At 39.5% G+C, this 10,964-nt stretch overlaps 1 protein-coding gene across 6 annotated transcripts in view; it reads left to right on the top strand.

Annotated features, from left to right (window-relative positions):
* Window positions 1-2,018: 2,018 nt before the first annotated feature.
* The window catches only part of LOC110978985 (uncharacterized), a 29,322-nt gene continuing 20,376 nt past the window's right edge, over window positions 2,019-10,964 (top strand). The window contains exons 1-2 of one of the 6 annotated variants that reach the window (XM_087147568.1): window positions 2,019-2,091; window positions 4,057-4,130. The gene's annotated coding sequence lies outside the window, so the exon portion shown is untranslated. Of the gene's footprint in view, window positions 2,092-3,344; window positions 3,774-4,056; window positions 4,131-10,964 lie in introns of those variants that run through there. The other 5 variants (XM_022234410.2, XM_022234409.2, XM_022234408.2 and 2 more) reach the window with 5 other exon arrangements.

Genomic DNA, 10,964 nt, shown 5'->3' with positions numbered 1-10,964 from the left:
CATCATGACGTGTTTTACTGAGGAGTGTGATTTTCATTTAAAGATTAAAAAGTCAAAATCTCATCTATCTGCAGTATCATTTTGTATTATCATCAAAATTGTAAAGGCAAAAGAAGGGAAACTAAACCTAGAATAATTTAAAAACAACTCTAAAAGAGTGAAAACCACCGCGAGTGAAATTTCCACTCTTCCTAGGAGCCATATAAAAGAATACTCGCAAAAGAGTTGTCTTTTACATGGCTCCTCTGAGTGATTTTCACCTTTTTATAGTGGTTTTGCACGCTTTTGGGTGGATTTGTAAGGAATAACTAGGTTTTTCCACTTTTTGCCTTCAGAGAGTGGGTGGTATAACTTACAGCAAACCTTAAAACACGTACACATTTTCATTTGAAACACCAAAAACACAAACCACAACACAATCGGTTCTTCGCTGTCGCTGCATCAATTCAGGATACATGTACAGGGAAAATTGCTTTCCGGTGGTCACTCTACTTGAAGCTAATCTTGAAATTAAGTAACCGCTGGACACAAGGTTGATGGTAGCATAGATCACGTTTGCATGCAGCAACCACTAGCTAACGGCTGCAACCACTTTTATCAGCCGCCTGTTACTTCTAGCCATAGCCAGTTGATTTGAACACGTCTTTAAGTCATTGCCAATTGTCAGAAGGCATAGACGGGAGGTACTTCAAATGTGATGTAGCGCCATCTGTTTGTCGTCAGATTATTGGACTGCGTTTAAAACAAATGATTTTTATTATTTTACTTTTCTACATGTTTCAATCGTATCATTTGTCAACAAGGGAAGGATCTTATTAACAAATAACTTTTCATTGCCTTGATGGGACATTTTGACGAGGAATTGTAATTTCTTGTTTTGAAAAAAATACCACAAAATGTCAGAATGTCATGCACATGAAAAATTGTTCGAGAAATCTGAAATTGATTATGATAAGCCAACAATCAGCAGAGAAAGGTGCTTCTTCATCCCCTCATAAAAAGGTGCTTGAAACGGGAGGAAGCGAAACTGAACATGTTTCCTGTTCATATCCAAACCTCAAATGTCAGCTACACTGACAGCTACGAGTCGTTTATACCGCTCACAGAGCTAGAGTGGAGCCCTTTCTTATCCTAATCTGTGAAGCAGGAATACTGCCTCTTAATAAACCTGCCAAGTAGTAGGTGGATCTAGGGTGGCTTAGATTGCAACATTCAATCCAGTTACTCACAATGTCTTTAGGTAATCCATGTTGTTTTTTTTGTCCATACAGGGTCGTGTTACAATCAATTTATGAGTACTAAGCATGGCTGGCGAACGTTCAACTCTGCTGTGCTTACTTGGTAATGTAGGAAACCTCTAATTGGGATTTCCTTTAAAGAGGTACAGGGCGGTTCATATTTTTCTGTATTTCCATTCCTTTTACCTGCGATTCAGTTCCCGAAAGCTGAATATCTTTGGCATTTATTACCCAAATATTTTAGCACCTTATGGCTGAGGTTCTAACCGCAACTTGGCTGACAAAAACAAACAGAAAAACCAACACATTTAGGAAAATAGATGGTTCAGGTGTGCTAACTCTATCTGCACCAGCAAAACGACATAATAAAGTATATTGACACAATAGCATTTAGATAAGACGTGAAGCTATGCATGGTGGAAGTACTAAGGGTCATTCATTTTTGTCATCATTTTCACTAGCGTACAAAGCGTACTCTTTGTCCTTTGAGGGGGGTAAATTTATTATCCCTACTCGCAGCGCGATAGTCATATCAGGCATACACGGCTGAATACTGTAACTATCTTTGCCCTCACATGGCTCATACTCTTTGATGGGGAGAGGAACGAAGGGGGAAAATGACTTCCTCTTGAACACATGGTGAAACCAGCTGCAGTATAATTCGAACATCCCGGCTTTATGATCTGGAGCAAGACACTCAAACCAACATGTCTCGACGCCACCAGACTTACCATAGTTAACGCGGAATCTGAATTAAGGAAATAATTACGAAGGCAATTGACGCTTTGTTCTTGAGAGTGGTGCCTGTCTCCTACTTGGTCTCCAGACGTCTTTCGGACATCGTGTGTTGCAGGTAACGATTCGTGTTGAAAATCCTTCAGGTCTCTGTTAATGAGGAAATTAGCATATAGATGCTCCTTAAACAGTAGGCCCTTAGCTAATAAAATCGACTCTTTATAGTGAACACAAATTCAGTACACGTTGCTCGTTTTTGTGATGATTGAGCAAGATAATCGGTGATATGAAGTCAATGGCATACTTTGAGACGCTTGATGGCGGCAAACATACCGGTCCTTGGGGTGCTCCACCGAATGGTCGTATTTCTACGCGCGAGCTCGAGCTCATTAATACTTTGTGATCCCGCCGGGTTTTTACAAGAAGACATGTCATAATCAGGAGGGATCGTAGAAATATTCAAGTCTAAAAATACCGAATTTGGGACTGGTAGTTTCCAGTTCGGGTTATTTCTTTCAAAAAAACCCCAAATTGCGGCCCTATTTTGGATAGAGGCGGATCGCCGGCTACATTCAGAGCTGAGCGCAGAGTTTTAATAATATTTTGGGGTATCCTTGGGGAAATTTATGGCGAATATATTTTTTTCCTTGCTAACCCCCATAAATTAAAAAGAAAAGTGATCTTCTGGCCATACGTGTACTCTTGAATTTCCAGTGAAAAAAAACCGAGGCCAACCTCTGCCCGAGAGTCTACAGGCGGCGCTATTTCGGTCTGATTTGGCACAGTTTTTGGGGGGCGCGTATTTAGTGTAGTGCAACTTTAGTACCAGTTCTTAGCATGCTCGTGTTGTTTTGGGCATGCATGTATAGTTCTGAGCACGTGCTGTACTGTGGAAAAGGACCTGTATGTCTGCTGCCACCAGCTTTTCACAGTCTCCCATTTCCAGGAGACGTGAACAGAAACACGCAGTGAGAAAACGAATTGCAATGCCGTAACTAGAGGATAACCACGGAGTTAGTATTAGAAATTATCCGCTTTCGGCTAGACATGTTGGGTAGCTTCAGTGCAATCGTTACTGTTGGCTTGACCAGTACGCAGTTGATTCAAAATTGAAACAAAAGAGAGACAGTCGCACGCTTTATATGCAAGTTAGCTACCAGCCCCTATTTAATTTATTATGTACTTGGACAGGACCCCTTAATCTCTTCCATTCAGACTTGAAAAAAAAAGAGTCCGTATAATTTTGAAAAAGAAGTAAAGCAGACAAAACTGACATAAGACATGCCCAGTAAATGCGGCCATAGAGCAAAATACGCCGATAACTTTGTTCTAGGGGCCTGAATATTTGTACTGGTATCCTGCATACAAAGGCCTACTTTGCACGATTGCATCAATGGAGTACCATGTCACTGATAACTTGCAATGAGGTGTGAGAAAGTCATACTGTTTGTACACCTGCCATAGTCGGGAAATTGAATGGCGTCAGGGAACCCAACTGTGTTTTCACGTAGCTGCATGTAAATCAAAGCCTGCTTGGTCCTTTGCAATTAACGTGCGGTAGTATAATACAGGCCGATCGAGCGTGGTTACCCTTCCGGCTAGTACCGCGGCTGCGAGGATCTCACTCGCGGGGTACCGGTACAATGCTCACCACTAATCTCTTGCTGAGGAGTCTTGCGAAGAGCACTGAGAGCAGAAGGTGGCACATGCGAACCCAACAAATTCGTTATCTCTTCCTGGCCTATCAGATTCGTGGCACTGCACTCTTCTTAATCGCTTGGATTGCGGAACTGTATGTAGGTATTTGGACTTTTTCTGAAGTTTCGTGTCCACTGTACAGATGCCATCTCAAAAGTACAACCCAAACAGCGTGTTATTATACTGACAGTGTTTGAGGCTCAAAAACGTGTCGTACGTTATGCAAATTGCAATACCAGTCTGTGAATCTGAAAGAAAAAAGTAACTCCAGAATATTTGAACGAACGCCATGACGGTGCATTACTATGATTTGCCGATGTCACTGCCATTTAATGGGGGTTCAAAATAAACCTGTACATTTATTTGTGATCTGCTTCATCCATAGACAGCTGGAAGAATTTGCTTTCGAGCCAACAACTCTCCGTTTTCATCTCCCCAACATTAAATGAAAAATTGAAGGTGAGTAGCTCGTTGGTTTTCTGATATTAGGTTTTCAATTTCAGTAATGGTCCATTAATCGTAAAAGCGTGGAATGCATTACACCATGTAACTACAAATATGACTAAGATACAAGTATTTAATTATTGTCTTAAAGACTCAAACTGCACAACGGCACATTGTCAGTGCTCGTAATTCATTCTAATATGATAGCACTGTCGGATCCACAAAGACTGTGAGTGTCGTCATCTTTTCATAGACATGGACAATGAATTGAAGAAAAATGTAAGACATGTTTGCATGGTCACTGACGGCGTCGTCTTGATTGTGTCGACACATTCTATTTTTAATCAATCGTAATTTCTACCTTGCTTGATGTCAAGTACATTAATTTCCCAGCTATAGACCATTAAACACCCAAGGGCAAGGTGACTATAACATGAACATCGCATAGAGAGCGTCACTCACTCAATTTCCATTAATTAAACTTCGAGACGCAGCTGCTGCTATCTGCAACTTGGGCTGTGCTAATCATTACGCGCAAATATGTGGGGGATTTCCGGTTTCCGGTTTGACCTATGACCCTCCGTTATTGCTTTTGAAGAGTGTGAGACATACCGCTGGCGGGATCTTTTAATCAATGCACACATGCTCAGTGAATATTGAGATGCGAATCTTTTTGAGAGTGGCTGACTTGCAAAGTTACGACCGGCGATTTTATACGAGCGTAATGAAAACATTAAAATGATACGTATAGGGTATCTGCATTTTGATAGAAACAAATTAACGATATTACCTTTCTGTTGATATGCTGGATTCCAGTGACTGGGTGTCTTGTATAATACATGTTTTTACCTTCATAGAGATTAGGTATTTTCAATTTTCTTGAAGACGGTTTCTTGTTCAAACACAATCTTAGAGTTAATTTCAAATGCCTCCTTCGAAAAACGCCTGTTTTTCATCTGTTGTTATTATTATTAAAATGGTTTATTAACTTTAATTTAAATTGCACCAGCAGTGGAATTAAATGTAATTTTCAATAGGTACACACATAAAAGAAATTAAAAAAACTAGAAACTCATTTAAATGCATAAAAACTAAATTATTGGGAGGGGTAAGGTTAGGAGGGGGGCAAGGATGAAGGGAGCGAGTAAGAGACTGACAACAATTGAAATAACATTAAACAAGTAACAAAAATACCTTAATGACCCATGTAAAACAGACAAGTGCTAGAAATAAAATCGACTGATTAAAAGTTAAAGATTTGTTTTAATTAGAATTACACAAACCGTATCCGGAAATAACGTTTAAAATGAACAGATTATTAATACAATAGATTTGTTAAGACACAGGAAAAAAGGGGTAAAAAGGAAAGGGGGGTCAGGTGTGGAATGGACAGGAATAGGCTTAGGAGAGGAGAGGAGGAATTTGGAAGATTTGGAGGAGGACAGGGCGAGAAAGAGGGTCGATTTGAAATGGGCAAGATAAGAAAGAAAGGGGAAAGGAATAACGAAAGGAGCAACGAAAGTCTGGTCCTGTGTTGGGAAAAAGGGAAGTGCAAAAGAAAGGGGTTACGGTTTGGAGCGGAGTGGGGAGAGAAGGAGGAACTAAGAAAAAGGTTGGGGAGAGTAGAGCAATAAAGAAAATCAACATGGGTATACGGATGAAAAAAGATAATAAGACACCTATAGAAATTACTGACATCAACGTCAAATTGAATTTGCAGAAAAATATGAGTGCAGTGATGGGTTGGAATCAATCAAACCTAAGACAAAAATGGCATACCTCTTCAAGTGCGTATAAAGGTAAATAAGGCCTTTAAAAAGTAAAATATTGTGACCATAAGTCTAATTAATTAATGCATAAACTCACCAGAGAGGAAAAGAGAAAGCCATCAGATTAAATGCGTTTCTTAGTTTGATTTGCTCCTGATCATCGCCAAATACCGCTTTACCGTACTGATGGTGGAATTCGGCAAACAAGGAAACAGTTAAGAAGCAAATATGCAATGTTCGTTTATTTCTAAATTGTTTCTGTTTCGCACCAAATTATTTAAGTGGTTTATATTGAGGCCCAAGAAACTAAAAGGGCCTCATAAAAAGTACCTTCAAATACGACGTCATCTCAATTGGGCAATACTTATCTTAAATTCAACCACTCACATGCATGTACCTAGCTATATCCATCTGTATTTTCGACTTGAAAATGGTCCATGCTGAATCATCTTTCTTGTCGATAAATTATTCATAAAACCTCTGTCATTTCCTGCCCTAAGCTTCTTAAGTTGTGCATAGTGTCCACGGCCATCTGCGCTCTATCTACACATTGGAATATGCATCTTTGCGGCCAGAAGATCTTGCCCATCGAGACATAAATATTTTACTCCTAAGTCCCGAGGGCATCTCTTGGGACTCCAATGGGTTGCGTTCGGACCACAGTACATACAGTTCTCACTCAGTTGCTCAATATTGCCTAGGCGAGCTTGTTTTTGTCACTGCGACGTCATATTAAGATATGGGCATACATGTACTCTAATTTTGATTTTAATAAGTTTGAACTTGGGCTTGAGGTGTCGGCCCTGAGGGCTAAGGATGAATATCTGAATGACGAGTACCAACCGAATGCCTGGAAGGAAATTCCCTTACTGATTGACTATCATCTCAAAACAGAATTACTTGAATGTAACTTGAATGTCGAGAGCAAAAACGTGTCCAGCAATGCAGTATTAATCCTATTGATTATCGTCATCGCTATTACGGATAATCATGGTATAGTGGGGCCGGTTTTTTTTTTTGTTTTTTTGTTTTTTTTTGGGGGGGGGCGATGTTTCAACTAATGTATAATTACTACAGTCCCAGTGTTTTAACACTTAGATGTGATATGGTTATGTCAGTTAGTTGGTATGCTGCTATTTTTTGTTTCAATGGCTGTTTGGTCAGTAGTGTAAACTTAGGTACTGTTTTCTTCTCTTGTTGCCTCATCTGCTGTCTTAAATAATATTTCGACCTCGGAGACAGGCCCTGTTTCCCATTAAAGATTCAATCGTCATTTTCCGATTTGATTACTTTTGCTGATGGTCGATTGAACTGTTTACTCTTTAGGTCTAAATGGGAACTTCTGAGCGGAGTGGCATTCTCTGGTTCTCTTTTTCTTACGTATATGTTGCCAGTGCTTGCTTTTATAAACGATGACTGCTGCCCGTATATATTATCTTGCCTTTTACTGAAGTGACTGCAATTATGTATTCTCTTGCATGGACAATTTGGATCTTTTTCTCCCTTTTTGCTTATATCCCAGTACGAAAAAAGAACATGATCTAGAGATGGTAATATATGGTATATATATTCGACGTCAATTACACCACAAGAGCCTAACCAAAATCCTTGACCGTCACTTTTCAGGGAAGAAGGAAATACTCCTGGAGATAGGTGCAACGTGTACGATCGATTGTTTGCCTGCGTGTTCCTGCTTCCTTGGTGTGTGAAGTCGTCTCGTTTGCCAGCGTTTTTTTTCTCAGCATTCTGTATCATACGATATAATGATGTGCATTTCTCACCTTGAGCTGTTTTGTTCTAGCTAAATCAGGATTTGGCGAATGTGCATTTGCTCTCAGATTTCCCGTAGACCTAAGATTTATTTGTCACTTCCAAACCAGGAATATTTTCTCCATATCTGAATTTTTTTCAGCTGTCTACATAAACTACCATGCTGTGCAAATTAAATAAAACTAATTCCCTGTCATTGCTTAAAATGAAACTTGTAATCTCTGTGATGATTCATCAACCTGTGATATTTTCCTACGCAGTAATGGTGACCTGCGTAGTCGTACTAGGCTATGGGTCAATAAACTGGTCCAGATATTTTTTACCATACATAGAACGATCCTCGCTGTAATTTATTTGTCACAATGATAGCACACACGGATGAACCGTCACTAGGTTAGAGAAATATTCTTTGATGATGAATGCCGAGTGCGTGGATTTGTTCCCTTCTCTTCGATCGAAATTTTGGCTTGTTTTTCCCGCCTATAGGTTTGCGGCTGTACGTAGCCATTTCTGGCTCCATCAGGTTTGCCGAGAGGCAGAAATGTGATAAGTTCGTGTCCCGTTGAGCCTTTAGATCACTCAGAGAGGCAAATGAGAATCAATTGAATCGAAACTAAGATCTTTGTTTTTAAAGGTTCCTGGTGGTTCCACATACCAACAAACGTGTGTTGAAGATTCATTGTGCGCCCCATGGTTATAAGAAAGATATTGAATAGTCTGGCAACCAAAGAAGGGGCTATATGTTTTTCGTTTCTGTGAATATTGTGGTCTAAATCCGATCATCTCATCCGTGCAACCGTCAAGACATACACAACTGAGCACGTCGTAAATCCTGTAATACAGCATACTACAATGGAGGAACACTATCTCATCTTGAATTCCTTCCTAGAAAACCATTGTTGTTTCTTCGCAAATGTAAAGCATCAACAGTGAAAATTCACATTAAAGTGTAAGTTATCCTTGCGCGTAAAAATTGTTTGGCGTCAGCGTTTTTATATACGTTGTTATCATTCTGAAGATAATCCACCCCTGTCAGTATAGTAATTTTTTGTAAGGTTTAATTAAAAATGTGTAACAGTGTAAATTAATGTTCGGGAAGGATCAATAAACACGCATACACTTGCACTTTTTCTTGGACGTATAGACATTGCATGAATGGTTTCTATGTTGCGATCCTGTGCATAACTGAAACGCGAAAAGATCCGTCATTGTCTAAATGTTAAAATGATTGCGCAGTCTGAAGTGTTACTATACGATCTTCTTCTGCGTTCAAAACACCACCCGCTACTGACTGGCAATGCACCAGTAAAACGGGTTATCTAAAAAGTTTGCAGGTTAAAGCAAGCAAGGTGCCACCGACATCAAGACGAGTGGTTGGTTTGGCCGTGTACAGTTGCAGCTAAGTGGGACCTAGGCAATCAATAGCATCGAACGGTTTCCGGAAAGTGGGGTACCGTATGAATCCAACCATGCACAAATATGGAGGACTTGTGCTATGAAACCTTAATTAATATGAAACTATTTTATGCTAGATAAATAAACATTTTTATCACCTTGTGATAATCATGACTTTACGTCTCAGGGGTTATAAGATGTTTCTTTTGAAATTGGGTCCTTTTTTCATTATAAGTCTGTAAAGGTGTATTACGCAAGTCGTTACAAAGACTACTTCTTATGTACCATGAAATTGGTAAATATTTAAATGGAAATTTAATGGAAATCTAATTTGTCACTTGTGGAGTTCCTACACTACATGCTCGCATAATGTCCTTTGTATAGCGCCCTAAGTAGCTAAAAAAATGTTTAAGATTAAATTATATTGTTGTCTATTCCATTACTTACGAAGTCTAATTCATGTTTCTGCCTTTTCGTCTTGTGATGGAGCTTCAAGATTAGCCTATACGAAATCTCTGCGAGCAAAGTATACAATATCTCTTCATTCTTTGGCCAGCTGTCTCTTTACTCGTGTCTCTCGTGTCTTCGTTCCATATCGATTTTCAAAAGATTTCCCAGGCGACAAAATTCAATTATTACATCTACAAATCCCAAGAAAAGTCTGTTTGAGAATGCTGAACTCCTTGTGGCATGGTGAAATTCAGAGTCCCACTACAACATGACGTTTTTTGTCTTTTTATAACGACGGTTGTTTTATGCAATGAATTTTTGTTCGCTCCAAAATGCACTCTTAATAATGAAATTGGAAAGGGTAGCCGTCGGAGATAATTATCGGCCATATCATGTTTTTAAGGGTAAACCGTCCGAACGATTTTGAGCATTTTCGTTAAAAGGGGGTATGTCACTAATCCCCTCAAAAGAAAATTGCAGGGATCTTTCTCTATCTTGTCAAATGCTCCCTTTGTACAACTGTATATGTCAAAGAAAAAAGTACTGTGGTGAAACAACGTGTGTCGAGATTGATATTATATTCTTTATCCGGTCTCTGTTTGCTCGTAAAGGTTAATGTATTTCAAAATATCACCGTACCAACCCGAGACAATTGAGCTGCAAAAGCCGTTTGCATTCCATCTCTTATATTTCGACAAGTAACAGCCGTAGACACTGTTGAACTACACGAATGGATCCAAGACAGACACAAGAGTCCCACCTCACGCACTGAGTCTATCCGCCCACACCCTTTCCTATTTCACACTCATCGAAATCCCGGTACCTAGGCTAACAGAAAATGCATATGCATGCCTGGTATGAGAGCAGTTCCTCCAGCATTAAAACACTTTGATCAAGTATGACCCTGCATTTTGATCAGGTAGAGAATTCTGTGTCATAACCGGTCACTAAAACTTACAAGTGGAGACAGAAATCATGAAACATTCAGCCTAAAGATTACGTGTATATTAAAGTGCACACGCCATATAATTGCTGTAGTTTAGTTGAGAAAAGATAATTGATGAAAAGCAAGTTGCGATGACAACACAAAATTATGACGTCATTATGTTAAATAAGTGAAAGAAGCTTGTCCAAACAAGAGCCAATTTTACATGTTTTCTGCAGTTCCCAGCAGATCCAAATATGTGCGTTTTAAGAATTCGTCACCCGTTTCCTTCAACCGTTGTCATAAGGATTGTTTGTTATTAGTCTCTAGTGGGGTCCACATGTTTTCTCAAACTGCAAACCAGACGTGTCAGATCTCAAGTTTCCATCACACACGATGCTCTTCAGTCTATCGTGTGTTTACATCAACCCTCCTCGAATACACTTATTTGTTTTCTGAAATTTCTCCTTTTAATTTCCCTCTCCGCCTGTGCACATGTGCATTACTATGCGCATAACCTCCTGGCGTGCCTTGCAGAGG

This window comes from Acanthaster planci, linkage group LG16, assembly GCF_054643075.1.
Source record: "Acanthaster planci isolate LZ-2023a linkage group LG16, COTS_SCS, whole genome shotgun sequence".
Classification (NCBI taxonomy): Eukaryota; Metazoa; Echinodermata; class Asteroidea; order Valvatida; family Acanthasteridae; genus Acanthaster; species Acanthaster planci.
This window is presented reverse-complemented; position numbering and strand designations above follow the sequence as displayed.